The following is a 20,108-nucleotide window of genomic DNA, read 5'->3' on the forward strand; positions in this document are numbered from 1 at the left end:
AACCTGTATCCGAATTTCTCATCTGCATACCCTAAAAAGATGCATTGCTTGGCTTTATCATCAAGCTTTGCTCTTTGATCTTTAGGTAAATGCACAAAAGCCCTGCAACCAAACACCCTTAAGTGTTCATAACTGACTTCTTTCCCAGCCCACACTCTCTCAGCTACATCTCCATCTAATGGTGTTGAAGGTGATAAATTAATCAGATAACATGCAGTACGCATTGCTTCACCCCAGAAGCTTTTAGGCAACTTAGCTTCTGAGAGCATACATCTGATCCTCTCCACAATAGTGCGATTCATGCGTTCTGCTACACCATTTTGTTGTGGAGTTTTGGGAACTGTCTGTTCATGTCGAATACCATGGGTTTTGCAATACTCTTCAAACGACCCGATGTATTCTCCTCCATTGTCAGTGCGAATGCACTTCAATGATTTTCCTGTCTCCCGTTCTACCATGTTGTGGAAATTTTTGAAAACTGCAAGTACCTGATCTTTGGTCTTTATGGCATATGCCCAAACTTTCCTGGAAGCATCATCTATAAAAGTAACAAAATACAAAGCCCCACCAAGTGTTTTGACCTTTAAAGGTCCACAAACGTCAGAATAAACAAGCTCCAAAACACTGGATTTTCTTTCAGATGCATTCCTTTGAAAGGATACTCTATGTTGCTTTCCTACTAAACAATGAGAACAAGTGTTTAAATTTATACCTTTTACGTTCGGTAAGTCTTGTCGTTTAGCAAGGATTTGAAGTCCTTTCTCGCTCATGTGCCCGAGTCTTCTATGCCAAAGATCAGTGGAAAAATCCTTTTCAACTGCATTCAATTCTCCTTTACACAGTTTTACTTGAGTTCTGTATAAAGTACAACACTTCTTCCCTCTTGCTATCACCATTGACCCTTTTGTGAGCTTCCACTTTCCATCACCAAAGTGACTGTGGTACCCTTCATCATCTAATACTCCGGTAGAGATTAGGTTATATCGAAGAGCTGGTATATGCCTCACATTCTTAAGAATCAATGTACTCCCTGTGCTCGTCTCAATTTTCACTTCTCCAATTCCTACGATTTTTGAGAAACCTAAGTTTCCCATCCTGACTTTGCCAAGGTCACCAGTTCTGTAAGAGTTAAAGAAATCCTTACATGGAATAGCATGATACGAAGCACCTGAGTCAACCAACCATGTCGTTTCTGGTTCTGACTCAGCCATACTTAAGCAAGTGTCTCCACAACCTGAGAGTAAGATAATGTCATCACTTGAGGCAACTGCCGCAACATTATCTTGTTTTTCATCATCCTTTTTATTTTCCTTCTTTGTTTTCTTGCAATCACTCTTGTAATGACCCATTTTTCCACAACCAAAACATCTAACTTCTTTCTTTGGTTTTGATCTCCCCCTTGACTTATCACGGTTATGAGGTTTTCTACTTTTACCTCTCCCCCGTCTTTCTGTAACAAGTGCCTCTGAATGAGACTCGTCTGACGATGATTTCCTTCTTGTTTCTTCATTCAACAAACTACCTGTTACGTGATTCATATGCATTATGCCATCAGGAGCAGAATTGCTAAGAGACACCACCAATGTCTCCCAACTATCTGGTAAAGAATTTAGAAGAAGTAAGGCCTGCAACTCATCATCCAAAAATAACTTCATTGCAGAAAGCTGGTTTACTAGACTTTTCATCTCATTCAAGTGTTGAGCAATTGAGGTTCCTTCTTTATATTGTAATTTTCCTAGCTTTCTGAACAAGTAAGCCTTTTTGGCAGCTGTCTTCTGATCATACAATTCTTCTAATTTCCTCCATAGACTATAAGCGGAAGTCTCCGTCGATACATGATGAAAAACACTGGGTTCTACCCATTGTCGAATAAATCCAACAACCTCACGATCTAATACCTTCCAGTCTTCATCATCTATCTTCATCGGTTTTGTACCGTGATTTTCAATGGGTGCAGCTAGGTCTTTGCAGTATAACAAATCTTCCATTTTTGCTTTCCACATCAAGTAGTTTTCTCCATCTAAACTAATCATTCGATTAGTATTCACTTCCATATTTCTGAACAATAAATCTAACCTTAGCTCTGATACCACTTGTTAGGAAAAATAACCTAATTAACTTGTTCAGTAATATGAAGATAAACGATGCGAAAGTAAAAGTAGAGACACCAAGATTATTTAACGTGGCAAAAAACCCCTCCAAACTAGAAGGTAAAAAACCACGGGACCTAGTCCAGAAATCTTCCACTATAATTAAATAATGGATTACACAATTCTTCAAGATGTGTAGAAACACTCTTGGACAACTCTTCACCAAACCTATGGTGGATAAACTGAACAAAGAAACAAAGAAATAAAATCTCTTACTCCTTAGGATTTGAACAAATCCTAGATTCCTAAAGGTTGAAGAAGATAACCACAAACTAAATTGCTTCACAAGATTAATAATCTTCTTTTCTTCAAACCAATATTCTGCTCTTTCAATCTCTCTTGAAAGAACCACTTCAGAAATCTCTCTTTCTCTGACTTCTCTTTGTTCTGGAAGTTGTTGTGTATAATCTCTTCCCTTTCATTCCCTATTTATAATAATAAATAAGGAGGTTTACCAATAGAAATAGGAATTCCTTTTTAGGCTTGAAAAAATAGAAGTTTCTATTTTTTCCCCAAACAAGGAATAAGGGAAATCCTATTCCAACTAGGAGTCCTTTAATTATAAGGAGGGACCCCAACAAAATCAAGATAACACTCCTTCAAAACCTGAAGAAATAATAACAAGAAACATCCCAAATGTTGAAGAAATATGCAACAGTATAATTTCACCAAAGAAATGTGCGATGAATAAATTGAAAAGAAGTCAATAATTCAACTTCAACCTACAACGTAAATCCCGCAAAGTAAAAGAATAGTACTTGCTGTCTTGACCGAGTTTCATGGCCTAGCTCTGTCTCGGGTTGGTCTCGGCCTTCAACCGGACCGAGACCAACTACATAGTCTAATCGTTTGTGCAAAACAATCAAAATACTTCTGTATACAGATCAGTCCAAATACTAACACAGTGCTACACGGTCTATTATACGCAAATTCACAAATATATACCAATCAAAATACTTATATAATATATATATATACATATGCATATAGATCCCATTCAAACTAACTAAACTGGTATTCCCTAAGTATCAAACAAAATCATACAAATACCAAAAGTGCAAATTTTGTATGCTAACACTATCAAAATCCGAATACTAGTTCAGAAAACATACTAATACCAAATTCGCAACTATGTTTCACCCGTTTACAGTTAGGATCAGTATTATTGTTACTACTATATGAATATTAAATAAAGAACACTATTAGCTAATATCTTTTAACCGACTCAGCCAAATTGATCCACAAAAAATATATACTTGTTCTAAAAAAATATTTGTTGTTTCCTAAGCAGAGCAAATTCTTGATCACGCAAATAAACACACATAATAAGAAGTTTGTGAGGAGTACCACATCTTTGTGTGTGAATATGCGTTCCAGTCCACCCATGGATGCAGGTCTTCTTGACCAAATTATTCATGCTTCATCTCACCTTACATAGGACCAAGAGTTTGAAATAATCATAATTTATTATTTATCTTGCATATATATCTAATTCTTTAAAAACCACATTAAAATAGACCGACTTTACTCATTGACAAGAGATTGATGAACTAGAAATCTTTACATACCTATAGTTCCAGACAGAAGGAATATGTTTAGTCAACTCGAGGAACAAATTTCAATAAGAAAAAGAAGCAAGTTGTTAGCTTCTCTTTAGCTTTCACATCACTTTGAGCAGCAAGTTTGTCCTTCACCAGCTCGTTCACTTTGCAATTTTTTTATCGTAAATATTGTAGTGCATACAAATGAGATAACTACGCAATACAAACTACGAGTTTGACATTTCTAAAAGGTTTCGAATTTGAGCAGTCAAAATATAAGTTCTTGGTGTGAAAAGATAAAATTTCATTGTTTACAAATCCGCATACTTGCTTATAAAGATAAAATATAAGCTAAGTTATAATTTCTTTTCATGTTTTCGTTTCCCGTGTGAAGAGCTTATTACAAAGACATCTCTTGTGTCTCTAACATATATTTAAGCTACTACGTGAATAATGTGCATCAGTGCATGGTGCATTCATGTATTTTTATTTTCAGCCGGCTGTTTCATTGAATATCTAGGTCACATATTAGATTCAAAATTATTAAGTCATTTTCATGACTGCAGCTATAAGCTTTAGGAGCATCACAAACAATTTATTTCTGAAGTCAATTATAGAAACAAGTGTATATCAGAGATTTACCCGCTCAATGATTGTTCATGAGCATCTGTCTATTCCATGAGTCAACATAAAATAAGTACAAATTAGGTGCTCATTGTCTGATTGAGTCCCGTTTACCACGAAAGAGCGTAAGTATCAGCTTCAAGAGAATTACCAAAAAATAATTCCTGAAGCAAATTATAGAAACATGTATTGTGGGGGAATTACCTGCTCAATTAAACAAGCAATTCTCTGAAATTTCACCATCACCAGAAAGCCAAGGTGTCTTTGTAAAGATTATCTTTTTCTGGAAAATCCATGGCCTGCTTTGGTGTACCACCATTCTTGTAGATTGAACCAGCACATCAGCACATGGAGCATATCATTAACAAGATCAGGATGTTCCTGTAGATACTCACAGACTCGTATAGTAATTCCACGAAACCTTTAACAAGAAGAAGATTGCTTATATTCACAAATCACAAGACTGCAACTGTCTACACTTGCAGCTTGCTTGAAATTTGCAAATTCAGAAAATGGTCCTAAACTACCACTATACAACATAAAAGTACCGCTCCTAAATTTACCGATAACATCAAACCAAGAGAGACATTATGAATAAATGAAACTCCAAACATATTTGTGCCGATCGAATTATGATATACTTGCTTTCCATAATAGCAAAACTTATAATAATGTATTTGTCTACACTTTGATCTCGAAGTCGAAATATGACAAGTCTTCGATAAAGTATATCAGAATATATAATTTAAAAGGTGATCAAATAAGATTTCAGATGTGAATTCAAAAAAGAACCCCATCTGACTCGTGTGTCTGCCTCGTTTGAATGGTTGACTTCGTATATTTTAAATCCATTTGAGTCTAAACATAAAAATAAGTATAATTTAAGAGCTAGATGAATGACTAATCTGAATGACTATCGCACTCCTTCGGAAACAAGTCAAACTAAAAAATTCAGAATCGAACAAGCTAGCTCAGGCAGGTTATATTCAAGTGAAAAAAGAAAGATACCACCATATTGTTCATTCAGGCAAGTTCCAGAGTAACATCTGGATTAAGCAAAACACTCATTTGTACCTTGAATGGGCATAAGTATCAGCTTCAAGAGCATGACCCGCTAGTTATTCTTCAAATGGTCGAGAATAACATTTGTGCTTCGACCCACCAATTAGCTCAGAGTTCAAGCTGAAAATATCTTCACCAAATATAGTTAGTGTTAAATAATAGTCAGTTTCCATGTTATGAATAAAGCTAGTTTCTATGTTGTGGATTAAGCTAGTTTCCATGTTGGGGATGGCATAAAAGCTTGCATAACAAATTTGCAATGTGACCATGAACAAGCATTCAATCTCGATGTTGTGGATGGTATAAGCTAGTTGCCATGTTATGTCTTTTGTCAACATGCATCAAGACATCTAAACGTACAAACTGAATATCGAACAAAAAATAAGCATCTCACGCATCAATGGTGGAAGTGTATAACCACAAACCAACTGCCAGTCATTATACCTCTGCTTCCAAGTTGTGGAGCTATTTTGTTAGTACATCAAAAAGTCAGTGGTGTACTCCGAGGTCTATTGTGAGGATTCTGGGGGAGTGGCCTAGAATTAGAGGAAAGAAGACTAAGAAGGAGCTGTGGGATCTTATCCCTAGTGCTATTATCTGGATTATATAGAAGTTTAGAAACTCAAGAATCTTCAAGGAGGGTAATGGCAGCAGTGATCTAGAGGTGGAAGATGTTCAAGGGCTGAACCTCGATTTGGCGAAAAGCCTTACATACTTGGATTTCATTTTGCATTGGGACGTTTTGGAGTAGTACTCCTTTCTAATCTCCTCGTCTGTTGTTAGTTTTTTCTTTTTCCCGTTGTCTTTCTTTCCCTTGGCAGGGTAGTTTTCAGCTCTTGTTGAGCATTTGCTCCCTCCCCTTGTATAGTTCTTCTCCTTTCAATTAATTCAAATGATTCAAAACAAAAATTTGTAGCATGTCAAATTGAATCTCGAATGAGCCCCACATTTTTGGTGTCATGCCTTATTATATGAATGTAATAGCGTAAACCAATTGCCGACCATTATCTAGAATAAACCAACACCAATCCCGCAATTGGTGGTAAAATTGGTGAGGTCAACAGAAACCAAAATGTAGAGTATAATATGAGTCTGAAGAGAAACAGAAACAAAATTACTCCAGTAGGAGAAGCGAAAAGTAAAAACTCTACAAGTTACCTGTACCTTCTTCTGTGTAAGCCCCGATCGGATCAAAATTATAATGTGTCTTAATTAATTCATTCACACAGTCTTTCATAGTCCTCATCTCCTACATAGATTCCATACAAAATGCAATCGAAGATCTATTTAGAGAAAAATCATAAATACGTAGAACTCGCACATTATATCGAGAACACTCATGCTCAACGTGAAAAATGAGCTCATGGAGCATATCATTAATAAGATCTGTTTAAACTTGCAGCTTTTGGAACTAGCAAATTCAGAACATGTCAAGTGGTCGTAAACATAAAAACATTTAAATAAAACAAACTCCAAGCATATTTGTACGGATCGAATTATATGGTACTTGTTTACCATAATAGCAAAACTTAGAATAATGTATTTTTCTGTACTTTGATCTCAAAGTTGAAATATGAAAATCCTTCGAAAAAATTTCTCACGCATAATTTCATAAGTTACCGATAAAAGACTTCAGATATGAAATGAAAAAAGAAGACTGTGTGACTCCTGCAACTGACTCATTTCAATGGCTGACTTCGTATTTCGAATCCATTTGAGTCGAGCATAAGATAAAATAAAGAGCTCAATGCATGAATAATCCGAAATGGTTACCACATCCCTGTTAAAAACAAGTCCAACTCAAACACCCAAATTTAGACAAACTAGGCTCAGGCAGGTTATATTCAAATTGAAACAAGATACCACCATATTCTTCAGGCAAGCTCCAGTGCAACATCTGGATTGCGCGTCTCATAATAATAAAAGAGGCATGAAGCAAAACACTCCATTGTACCAGCAAGTTATTCCTGAAGTAATTACAGAAACAGGTCCAGGTGGTGATTTCTCTGCTCAATGTTGTAAAGAAGAAACTCCTCTAAAAGTTCAGGGATGGGACTGAAAAACTGTCCCCGATGCATCTTTGTAAAAAGTTCAAATATTCGACAAAACAATGGACTGCCTCCACATACCAGTTTTCTTACAAAAATAAGCAGCTAGCCTCCACATTTTGAGAAGCTCATGTTTCTCAACCTGCTCAAAAGGTACAATCAGTTCTTAGCTAGAAACCAGACTAGACATAGATTTCATCGAGACCTCATTCACAGCATAGACATTGTTACTCTGAATAGCAACCATGTCTGGCTTTACAAAAGGCAATTCAAACCCTGGAACACGAGAGCCGAGAAGTATGTTAATCAAACTGTTGAGGATAACATTTCTGCTACAACCAACCAATTAGCTCAGAGTTCAAGCGAAAAAATCATCATCGAATACAGTTAGTGTAAAATAATAGTTAGTTTGGTAGGCATAAAAGCTTTCATAACAAATTTGCAGTTTGACACAATTGTATGAGTTTTTAGTTTCATGGACAAACATTCAATTGATACTCAATGGATGGTATAGGCTAGTGGTCGTGTTTCGCCTTTTGTCAACATGCATCTCGAACAAAAAATAACCATCTCAATTCATCAGAGGTGAAAATGTATAATCACAAATCAAGTGCCAGTCATTATTTGTACTTCAATTTGTAGCATGTCAAGCTGAATCAATGCCAAGCTAACAATATTGTTGATAAAAACGTACAAACTGAATGAGCCCATATTTTTTATGTCATACCTTGATGTATGAATGTACTAGCGTAAATCAATTGTCGGCCATGGAAAACCAATGCCAAGCTAACAATTGTTGATAAATTTTTTTGATGTTATAAGAAACTAAAATCTCTCAGTATAATGAGAGTCAGAAGAGAAAAAGAAACAACAGTAGTTTAATATAGTGTGTTTAAAATCGTGCGATTGTATACAACACTTGAAATAAATGTCATAACCAATTTTAAGACGTGCCTTCTACGTCCTTCATTTATAACACATTAAGCCCACATTATCTGGTACTGGTAGCCTACTGTGTTTGTTTAAATTACCTTTATAAACTGACAAACTACATCACAACATATCAGTGACTACCAACATAATATTCTCGAAAAATGCCACTTATCATGGTTGTGTACACTAAACTCCACAAACCTGTGAAATAAGCATGCCCATATATTGTAAGTGCATGACTATACAAAGGTATACCAACTCCCAACCATCATTCGTAGTTATTGGACAGCAACTCTGACCCATTATCCAATCAATACCGTGAGTCATCATCCGTAGTTCAATAGATGCCAACTGCCAGCTATCGTTCTATTCAAATTTTCAGGAAGTATCTCAAACCTTTTGGAGTCAAGTAAGTCCCAAATCATATTGATGTACACTACATATATTCCACTGCCATTTTTTATGTGTACTACATACTTGTGAATCATATTTTTGAAATTTTGATGTGCAGTAAACTTTGAAGACTTCAAAAAAATTGTAAAAACGAGAAAAGAAACAGAAAAAACATCTCCACGCATCGTAGGTATAGGCATAAGAGTAAACATACCCCCTGCCAGTACGTTTAATTAATTCAATTCTGACCTTTATCTTGAAATATCGCCTGCATCTCTTGGTGCCTTATACCACAATGGATGGAGATACTTAAGAAACTTAAAAACTAGTATTATTACTCTAGTATTATTATTAAAAAATAAAACAAGTTGTAAAAAGGAGAAGAACAACAGAATAAGCATCTCCGCACATCGTAGGTATAAGCCCAAGAGCAAACATACTCCCAGCTAGTATGCTTAATTAAATCGATTCCAACCTTTATCTCGAATTATCACCCACATCTCTTGGTGCCATACCACGATGGATGAAGATGCTTAAGAAACTTACAAACTAATATTATTATTATTATTAAAAAAATGTAAATAGAATAAGCATCTATACACATCGTAGGTATAAGCACAAGAGTAAACGACCTCCCTTGCCAGTATGTTTAATTACATTCGAATCCGCCCTTTATCTCGAAATATCATCCACATCTTTTGGTGCCATACCACGATGGATAAAGATACTTAAGCTTACAAACTAGTATTACTATTAAAAAATCAACCAAGTAACCAAAATAAGCATCTACATACATCGTAGGTATAAGCACAAGAGTAAACATACTCCCCCCGCCAGTATGTTTAATTAATCGATTCCGACCTTTATCTCAAAATATCACCCACATCTCTTGGTGCCTTATACCACAATGGATGGAGATACTTAAGAAACTTAAAAACTAGTATTATTACTCTAGTATTATTATTAAAAAATAAAACAAGTTGTAAAAAGGAGAAGAACAACAGAATAAGCATCTCCACACATCGTAGGTATAAGCCCAAGAGGGAACAAGCCCAAGAGGGAACATACTCCCTGCTAGTATGCTTAATAAAATCGATTCCAACCTTTATCTCGAATTATCACCCACATCTCTTGGTGCCATACCACGATGGATGAAGATGCTTAAGAAACTTACGAACTAGTCTCATTATGAAAAACTAAAACAAGTAAACAAATGAAAAAAAAATCATCTGCATACAACAGTAACCACCAAGATACAAGTGCAATCAAAATAGAGTCCATCACTCCATTGTCATACTTAATCTTGCATTAGCACATATTTCTAGGTGTCTCGCAAGAGCTTATGCATCTTATTACCAAAAATGATACCACACCATATAAATACTCTTATTATAAATTTTATTCTCAAACTTAATCTTCCTGATGGTACTTTTGAATAACACTTGTGTATCATGGCGGTGTACTTTGGCGTACAGATAACACCTAACTTTAAAACTTGTAAAAAACAATTTAAGTAAAATAAACAAAATAATAAAGTATACATCATATCAAAACCATAACCAGAAAATGAAACCGGTTAGCTGACAGGCAACAACGGACTGTATATATGAGAGACGGCGCCCACCATAATCTCGAATAAAGCATATCTGGATGCAAGAACGCACTTATCGTTATTTGTTAATATTAATTTATTGGAATTCATGGGACTTTTTTATCTTTATGGACTTCGTACACCGTTATAAGCATCTTCATGTATTGTGGATAAGTGTATAACCACACTAAGGAATCCAACTAATACCAACTGCCACTCATTGTTTTAGTTCAATCGATATTAACTGCCAACCCATATTCGTAGCCCAACCGATACCATCTGCCAGCCATCCTTTATAACCCAATCTCACATAGAATCACAAACTTTTTGAAGATGTTTACAACGATTACAAACTACTAGCATTTTTCAAAAATATATAATAAGCAAATACTGGAAATAGTCTCAAAATACAACCCAATAGAACATTAACTGCCAATATAAAATATTTCCCATTACAATCTGAAATAAGACTTTAGAGTCATTTTTTAGAACTAGGCCACGTTTTTTTGTAGTGTACAATTGAGCAAGTATAAAGAGACTATAACCACAAAATTGTTACGCCCAACATTTTTTTGTAGCTTCTTTTACTATCCAAATCTCGAATTAAGCTCAAATAATTTAGTATAAGAACAAGAGTAAAAGAGCAAACCAACTCCCAACCAGTATTTATAATTTAATCATTTCCGACCTTTATCTCCAAATAGTACCCACATCTCTTGCTACCGTACCACGGTTTATAAAGATACTTGCAAACTAGTAAAGAAACAAAATGAACAAAGAAAAACCGAAAAAGAAGCCTCTAACATAACCACCAATACCAAGAATTACCTAGAGCAATCTGAATAGAGTCTATTATCAACATTAATCTTGCATTAATATACAGTTCTAGTGGCCTCGTTGTGTGTAATCGAAAATTGGATCATGTGATATCCGCAACATATCTGGGAAAACTGTGAATAGGCTCTATTTTTTAAAAACAAAAAGTCTACCCAAGTGGCCTCATTGTGTGTAATCACCAAGATATAAGTATTGCATAGTGCAGTCTGGATAGAGTCCATTGCACACAACCAAACTTAATCATGCACCACCGTACATATGTACGTGCATTGCACTCTTGCAGTAATGTGTAACCACCAATACCAATATACCGCAAATGCATATTCTTGGGAAAAAAAACTCCAAAAATAGAATTAAAATATTATATTACATAAAATAAAATTGAAAATAAAATGAACAAAGTAATGCCACAAAAGTGAAACCAAGATACCGAAAGCCAACATGAAACTGTACTAGAGATGGTGTCAACTGTGCCCTCCAATGAAGCATATTTTGATGCATGAACGTAATTACACAACATGAAAATTCATACGAAATTTTTGGTAGATATTGACTTTGGACGTCAAGGAAGCAGCTTAACCACCAATAAAAAGTATTCCCAACTGTTTCGAATATAGTACACTACCAATCTTAATCCAGCATAAATCTCCCAGTTCCAATAGTACTAATCTCAAATGCAAGTCTAATTATCCCTCATTGTATGTTGCTTATAGGTTATAAAAATCCTGTGTGTGGGAGAAAACCTTAAACCACTATATTAAAACATTTGATTAAGGATCTTAGGTTTAAACAGTAGAGACGTAAGGGTTTCTGGGGTCAAGATTTAAAGATCACTGACCAACGTCTTTCCTAGCAAGATTGGGAGAATAAGCATAAATATTCATTATTACCTCAATCACCGGCTTTGTTCTGGACAAGATCGTCGTTCTTGAACGGGACAAAAGAGAGGATAAGCATAAGCGTTCATTATCACATACGTCCTTATGATCAAGATAGTCGTTCTTGATATCTCTCTTTCAAAATATCTCTCTATCCCTTTTGTCACGCAATTAGGGTTTTATTTTATGATTGCACAAAACACATAAAATGATCCAACAAGAATATCAACATAATTAGGTAACAATAATACGCCTATAGGCACTAAATCTCTTTACCGTTTCAATTAAAAATTTAAGGATCGATACTTAAAGATTAGGCTACAGCGGAATGAGCGAAGCCAGAAATGTACTTACAGAGATCCCAATGCGAAGAAGAACACAAATTAAGGATCTTAGTTTGAGCCGTAGAGAAATTAGGGTTTCCTGATATCGAGATTTAGAAGTCACTGACCGCCGTCTTTCAGAGCAATATTGGGTGAATAAGCATAAACATTCAGTATGATCTCGACCAGAGACGTCTTTATGATGAAGATTCATTTTCACCGACGTCTTCGACATTCTTGATATCTAACTTTCACAATATTCATCTAATCATCTTATCACGCAGTTAGGGTTTTATTTTAAGGTAAATAAGCATAAATGCATGAAACGGAGATAACAAACTATTGAAATCCCACGGATCTCACGATCTCTCTGCGGGTAGCATCTCTGAGAGAGAGAGAGAGAAGAGAACTCCACCACCCTCTCTATATGCCTAAAATTTGTACATGCGGGAAATGCGTGTGTGGGTTCTTTATGAGTGTGCGAAAAAAGTGTGTGATTTTTTGTATGTATGAAACATGTATTTGAACTATTTTCGAAATAATATTTTTTTCCAAGGTTGAGAAATCATTCGGAGACCGACACGTTGGTGGGATGTATTTTAATATTAATGTGTGAGTTTTTGTTAGAGTTTAAAAAAATTAAAACTAATTAAAGTTAAAAAAAAAATTAATTACATTAAAAAAATATTAGAGAAGATCTAGCCGTTGGAGAAAATCCAACAGCTAGGATCAAATATTTCTTAATATATAACCCAATCTTTGAAGGTGGATATATCATTCATATTGAATAGGTTTTATGCAATCTTTAGCTCGAAATTTAAGCTCTCGATGACAAAAAAAATAACGGTATGTTTTTCGAGTCGTTTTGATTAGTGGACCCCACTCAAATATGCAAAAAAACGCGTTCCCAGTTGAGGAGGACCGTTTCCAACATCGGGGTCCATAGTTGAGAAGGTTCACAACTCTTACATTTTCCTTTATGTTCTTGGTAGCGATATTTCCCGGATTTGACTGAAATGATATTGCTACTCTTTTGATGTTCTTAGTAGGATCATTCCCCGATTGGACTGAAATGATATTACTACTCCTAAGCATCAACGCTTCTTGACTAGAACAAGAATACTCTTAGGAGGACTCTGTTTCGCTAGTAATCCAAAATTAAGTTATTGAAACTAGGATACATCACAAAACTGGTGTAACTTCCATATGGATCATGACAATCTCTTTCGTGGTAGTCACAAACCAATCCATTGGAGGTTTTATGATGTCTTCTTTGTTAGTTTTTCTACATTAGGGGTGGGGGAGCTTTTAGGCTTCTTCACCAACCTAATTTGGTCCAATTATTTGCACCCCTCCACCCATGTTATAGTCAGGCCACAGGGCTTGGGCCACATAATTAGGGGGAGACGTTATGTAAAGGAGCGCTTTGCTGGCTTTGAACCGTAAAATTAGGATATACCGATATGTTGTTATTTACCTAAGATGGATGGGTTGGAGAAGATTATGTCACTTAGTTCCGTAATTTTTCTCCGAAGATGTGTCTATGACTGATGCAAGCTGAGATTTGTTTCCACGTCTTAGGCCAAGGAAGGTTTATTAATTAAGCTCTAGTAACGGAAAGCTGAATGAACATGACTTTCATTTTAAATTTTTGGAGTCAAGAATTTACTCCAAATCGATTTTGTCTTTGGTTCGCGACACAAACAACTTTGGGTACAGTCGTACAGAAGATTGATTCAATCTTTCTAACCACTTTCATTTGTTGTGACAAATTTCAGAGTGTCTTACAAGATTTATTATGAGGTGATTTTCGAAATAATTGTTAGAGCAAAGTCCTTTAACAACCGAATATAATGTCCATTAAACCCTAATTTTTTTATGTATTGGTAGTTGTATATGTTTGTATGAATATCATACAAACAAGTAGGAGTCACATTCTAACCATTGGCTTCGCTTCAACCACCAAATTGTCGAGGCCGGCCATGTCTCTCAATCATCCAGAGCTTAGCATCTCCGGCCACAAGTCAATCTAAAAATTTTAGGTATCACCTGAGACTAACATTAGTATTATTTTTAATCTCACTAGTACAATTAGATGAGGTCAACCAAAATATAATATGACAACATAATCTTTGTGTAGGACTATTAATAGACTACATAAATGAGAGAATTTATGGGATAACCTCAATAAGGAATTAGAGAACAACATCTCCCCTTCATTTCAAGTTTACTCCAAAATCTCAATATTCCGATATTCATTGCAAGTTTACTAATAACTGATTAGTTTGACATGGTTAAGAAAAAAATGTTAATATCGACAAATTTAAGAGTATCAATATTTTAAAAACCAAACCTAAAAATTAAGTTGGAAAAGTACATGTGAAATTTTATTGTTGCCCGATCAATTTAAAGGAAAGGTAGACATGCAAATTTCGTGATTTTTAATTTCATCACTCATAAAGCATTTTGGTAGTTACATGAATAAATCATGGATTAATCCGTCTTCGCTAGAAATGCACCTATGTACAATTTATTTACTAAAATAATCAATGTGTCGTGCTTCAAAATTATCTTTTAAACAGGAAATTGGGTCGGAGGCCCAATTTCATGTTTTTTTTGTCGAAAATACAAATTATCTTTTTGTCCTTTTAGGTACCATAGATAGTTTGGAAATAGTCTCGAAGGACAATTCTAAAAGCACTCACATTTCTAATATTGAAATTGCCCTTAGAACCTTAGCTTGCGAAGCTTTGCAAACTGGTCTGCAGAGCTTTGCAAACTGGTTCGCAGAGCTTTGCAAACTGGTTCGCAGAGCTTTCCATTCCCGTTTGCATTGCTTTGCAATCTGGTCTGCCTTGCAAGGACTTTGCAAAACTTTGCAATCTGGTTTGCAGAGCTTTGCAATCTAGTTTGCAGAGCTTTGCAATCCCGTTTGCAGAGCTTTGCATTCCCGTTTGCATTGCTTTGCAAACTAATTTGCCTTGCAATGACTTTGCAAAACTTTGCAATCTTGTCTGTAGAGTTTTGCAATCTGGTTTGCAGAGTTTTGCAATCTGGTTTGCAGAGCTTTGCAAACTGGTTTGCACTGCTTTCCAATAAGGTCAGTTTCATCTTTACCCTATATTAGATAATTTACAAAAATGTCATAGGGAACTGAAGCCTATAAAAAATCGATAAATCTTTTTTAACCAAAACTCAAATTTTTAGAGAGTTTTGGCTAAATTTTCCTCTTTTAAAATAGTATTCACGAAATTTGAGTGAACGCGAACTAGCTCACGAGTTTTTCACACTTACACCTAAATCGCGGGCGTGACAAAAGAATCTCGTAAGCATCTGGGCGTGACAACAAGTGTGCAAGATGGCAAACATGAAATGACCTTTTTACCATCACAATGGATTATCATTCTTTTTTGCTCTTATTTGTTTTTTTGGTCTTATTCGTTTAATGTCTTGGAATATCTCCGACATGAATGAAAGTTTCTTTGGCATTTCTACCAAGACAATACCGCCAATGAGATTTGAGGGTAAGTGTAGTTCTAGGATGGGCTCTTCCTCAACAAAGCGAGAACTCAAGGAATCTTAGAGATCATAGCCTCCTACTGTTTGAGTTTTTTTTTGCTATTGCTCCGGAGAAGTTCCTATAAAAGATAAGATAAAAATGTCAGATAGCGGGTTAGGGGGTGCCTCAATGGCCATCGCTGGCTATTCAGACTATATGTTGAGCGTATGCTAAATTGACAGGCGATATGACCAATTTTGTTGAAATCCTAATATCAATTTAGAAGTTCCTCTGCATATACTACTAGGAAGTTTAACTTTGTTAAAGTATAAGAGTGGGAAAACGGTCTGGGAACCCCGGGACCCGTCCCGATCCGCCCGGATCGTTTACACCCGCAGCCCAATTGGAACCCGAGTCGGGCATACCTGGCCCGATGAACCAGGTGTTAGTGGGCGGGACTCGGACAAGGGCTCAAATCCGAGTCCCGCCCTGAAAAGCCCGCCCGCTACCCGAGTTTGCCTGTGAGACCGAACCCGACTAACTGATCCGCCTGACTACCCTACTCGCTACCCAACTTAGGATCCGCGTGAAATAGTTTAGATCTAACGGTTGAGATAGGGCGCCTCTACAAATTAGATCTCAGTCGTTAGATCTAAACCACTTGGTCCTTCGTCTCTTACAAAAGCCCTCCACCAAAACAGAAACCCTAAAACTAACCTATTCATTCGCCTCTTTCTCTCTCCGCCCCTCTCTCTAACTCAAACAGTAACCACAATGAAGTATCCCTCACCACTTCATTTCATCTAATCTCCTCTATCTATTAATCACATTAAATCTCAGAGAAACCAAACCATCGATTCTCAGAGAGGCAATAGACTTGTATAACATGTAGTTTTTTTGGATGACGATGGTGTAATAATATTGATAGAATATATTATTGGTATGTTTCAGGAAGTTGAAAATCTCGATTCTCAGTTTAGATGGTATTGTAATCTAGGGTTTCATTTAGATGTTGATTGTGAAACGATATTGTAATCTAGGGTTTCATTTAGATGTTATGATTATCTTGGGTTTTTTATTTTCGTTTGAAGGTTTCTTGATGTAAATCTCCATCTTTCTTTATTATCTAGGAATGAAATAATCTGTTTTTTATTTTTTATTATCTAAGGTGTAGAAAATGTGTTCATTCAAATTTGAAAAAACTTGTCTGGAAAGCACAGAGGCAACATCCACAAAATTTGAAGAACTAGGGTTTTTTTACTTGTAAATGAACTTGGAACTTTGGGTTTTTTTTTTACTTTGTTTTTTAATAATTTTGTTAATAAAATTACCCGTGCCCGTCTGGCCCGAGTCCGATGGAGCCCGCTCGGGCAGGCGGGCTCGGGCGGGCTACGGGCCCTGAATTTGTTGTTTCTGTCCGGCCCGATCCTTCCGGCAACTAGTCGCGGACAGGGCAATCTAGTACCCGATCCACCCGATTCACACCCCTATTAAAGTATAAATAATCAATAGTCACATTATAAGTTAGACAATTTTATAACTAATAGAATTGTACTTAACACACAAAACAAGAATAAAAACTATTAAGTTAGTTCTATGTTGATTTGCATTTCAACAAGTCTCAACTTAATTAATCAGTTGTTCTCACAAAGTATCTAACTATTTAGAATATTACAAAGGGGTCATGGGTTGGAAATCCAAAAGTTATGGAAAATTTGGTTCAAGATCCACCTATAAAGATCTATAGGTTTTTCGTCCTTTGTCTAAAATGCCCAAAACACCCTCAGTCAACAGATTTGATACATCTGGTAATTTGTATAATGCATCTGGTAGCTTGTATATTGCATCTAGCAGTTTGTACAATGCATTTTAAATGTGTAATCCAATTTAGTCTATTGATTTAGGTTCTTAGCATCTGAAAAATTAGGTTACGAACTATGCATAAATGACTTTGTAAGAAACTTGGATGTAATGCATTTCTAATTCAATGTTGGTATATTATATCTGGTAGTTTGTACAATGCATTTTTAAGTGTGTAATTGTATCTGGTATTTAGTACAAACTATGTGAATATTGTACAATACTTCTGAAATATGCATGGAGAATCATAAGTAATGTACGGTACAACTTATGCAATGTTACAGTAATGGTTAAATTATAAAATACAAATGTAGTATACATTATATGCAATGTATGGTACAACTAATACAATTCGACAATAATGGTTAAAATATAAAAGAAACTTGAAGAAAATACATTGTATTATCATTCCTTAAATATTCTGAAAAATATATATTGTAAATCGTTAGACAATTAGAAAGTACATTCTAAAAAATGTACAAACTATCTAAATTATGTACCATAATTCTGAAAAATGCATTGAGAATCATAAGTATGCTTGAAAAACATGATAAGTAATGTAAGGTACAACTTATGCAATGTTACAGTAATGGTTAAATTATAAAATACAAATGAAGTATACATTGTATGTTATGTATGGTACAACTAATACAATGCGACAATAATGGTTAAAATATAAAAAAAAAAACTTGAAGAAAATACATTGTATTATCATTCCTTAGACGTACATTCTGAAAAATGTACATACTGTAAATCATTAGATAATTAGAACATACATTCTAAAAAATGTATAAACTATCTGAATAATATACCATAGTTTTAAAAAATGTATGTAGAATTATATATATAAAGGGGTAAAATTGGAAGAAACAATTTTTTTTCCTAGAGATGAAATTTAGTGCATTAGGATCCGTTTTTGGACTAGATTTGGGTTTTATAATTTTTTTGAGCTTTTGTTTCATTTTGGGAGATGAGTGGACTATTAATACTATTAAGACCTTGTTTTTGGACCTTTGGCCCATTTTTTCTATTACAAATATCTAATCTCAAAAATTGAGCAATAAGAGGGACGTGGATTCAAAGACTAGCAAAGAAACATGCAAATGAATTGGAAAATTATAAATAATTTTATATTTTATTGAAACATGAATTAGGCCGAAGGCCCGATTTTATGTGGTTTTTTGTTAAAAAACAAACTAATCTTTTGCCTTCTAGGCACCATAGAAACTTTAGAAATGCACTTGAAGGGCAATTTTAAAAGAACTTTTCTTTTCTATATCAGAAAAAACCCATTCTTTAATCCAAAATTTCTCCAACCGTAGTTCAGAGAGAGAGAGAGTGAAGATTGCATCGATTTTTTCCTATCAAATCATCAATCTATTTTAGATTTAGCTGTCTGGATCTCCATATTGGTTGTTTGAAGTTGGATTTTTAGGGTTTTCAACTAGTTTTTTTAATAAAATTCTAGAGATAGAAAGTTTCAATTTCTATTGTTAAATATTAATGGAAGCAAATTAAATTTTCGATTGTTTCAAGGTATAATTTTACTTTTTAATTTACTTATTTTCATTGTTTTAACAATTCTATATATACAAAAGTAATTTGAACTTCTAATTATTTGTGGTAGCTAAACAAAATGTTGGTGGATACAGCTACTGCAAAACAGTACAAACTCATTGCAAGCACTGCAAACTTGTTGCAAGCATCCCAAAACACTCAAAGGCATTGCAAAGTGGTGCAAACTCATCGCAAAACACTGCAAACTTGTTACAAAAAGATTTGAAAACCTTTTTCAAATTAGATAAAAAATACTTTGAAAGTCATTGCAAAGCATTCTGCAAAGTCATCAAAAGCTTTGGCATTTTATGCAACTTAGATGGAAAGTAAATTACTTTTGGACATACTTGCGTAACGTTCAATACAAATGAAGTCAATTTATGTACACCATGCGTGTTAAATTTTGATGAATTACAAACTATTTGTATTACGTATTCAATGATAACCAGTTGGATCATTCTTTGACTTCGGATGATTAAGCAGGAATATCCACATTTCAGAAGAAACATCAAAGTTGCATTTTCTTTTAATCTTTTGGTCATCTTCGACATCTATTGAAAAATTTTTAAAGAACCATGTGAATAAGTTTTGATTATTTTTCAAAAAAATATTTGCAACGAAGTTACAAAACTCTGCAAACCAGATTGCAAAGTAGTGCAAACTATTGCGCTTTGGCCAATAAAGTCAGTTTCGTCTTTTCTCTCTGTTTTATAATTTACAAAAATGCCACAAGGAGCTAAAACCTATAAATAATTAATAAATCTTTTCAACGAAAGCCTAAGTTTTTAGGGGAGTTTTGACCAAATTTCTCG

Source organism: Eschscholzia californica, unplaced genomic scaffold (genome assembly GCF_041429995.1).
Source record: "Eschscholzia californica isolate CP2 unplaced genomic scaffold, dmEscCali1.0.p SCAF_6, whole genome shotgun sequence".
Classification (NCBI taxonomy): Eukaryota; Viridiplantae; Streptophyta; class Magnoliopsida; order Ranunculales; family Papaveraceae; genus Eschscholzia; species Eschscholzia californica.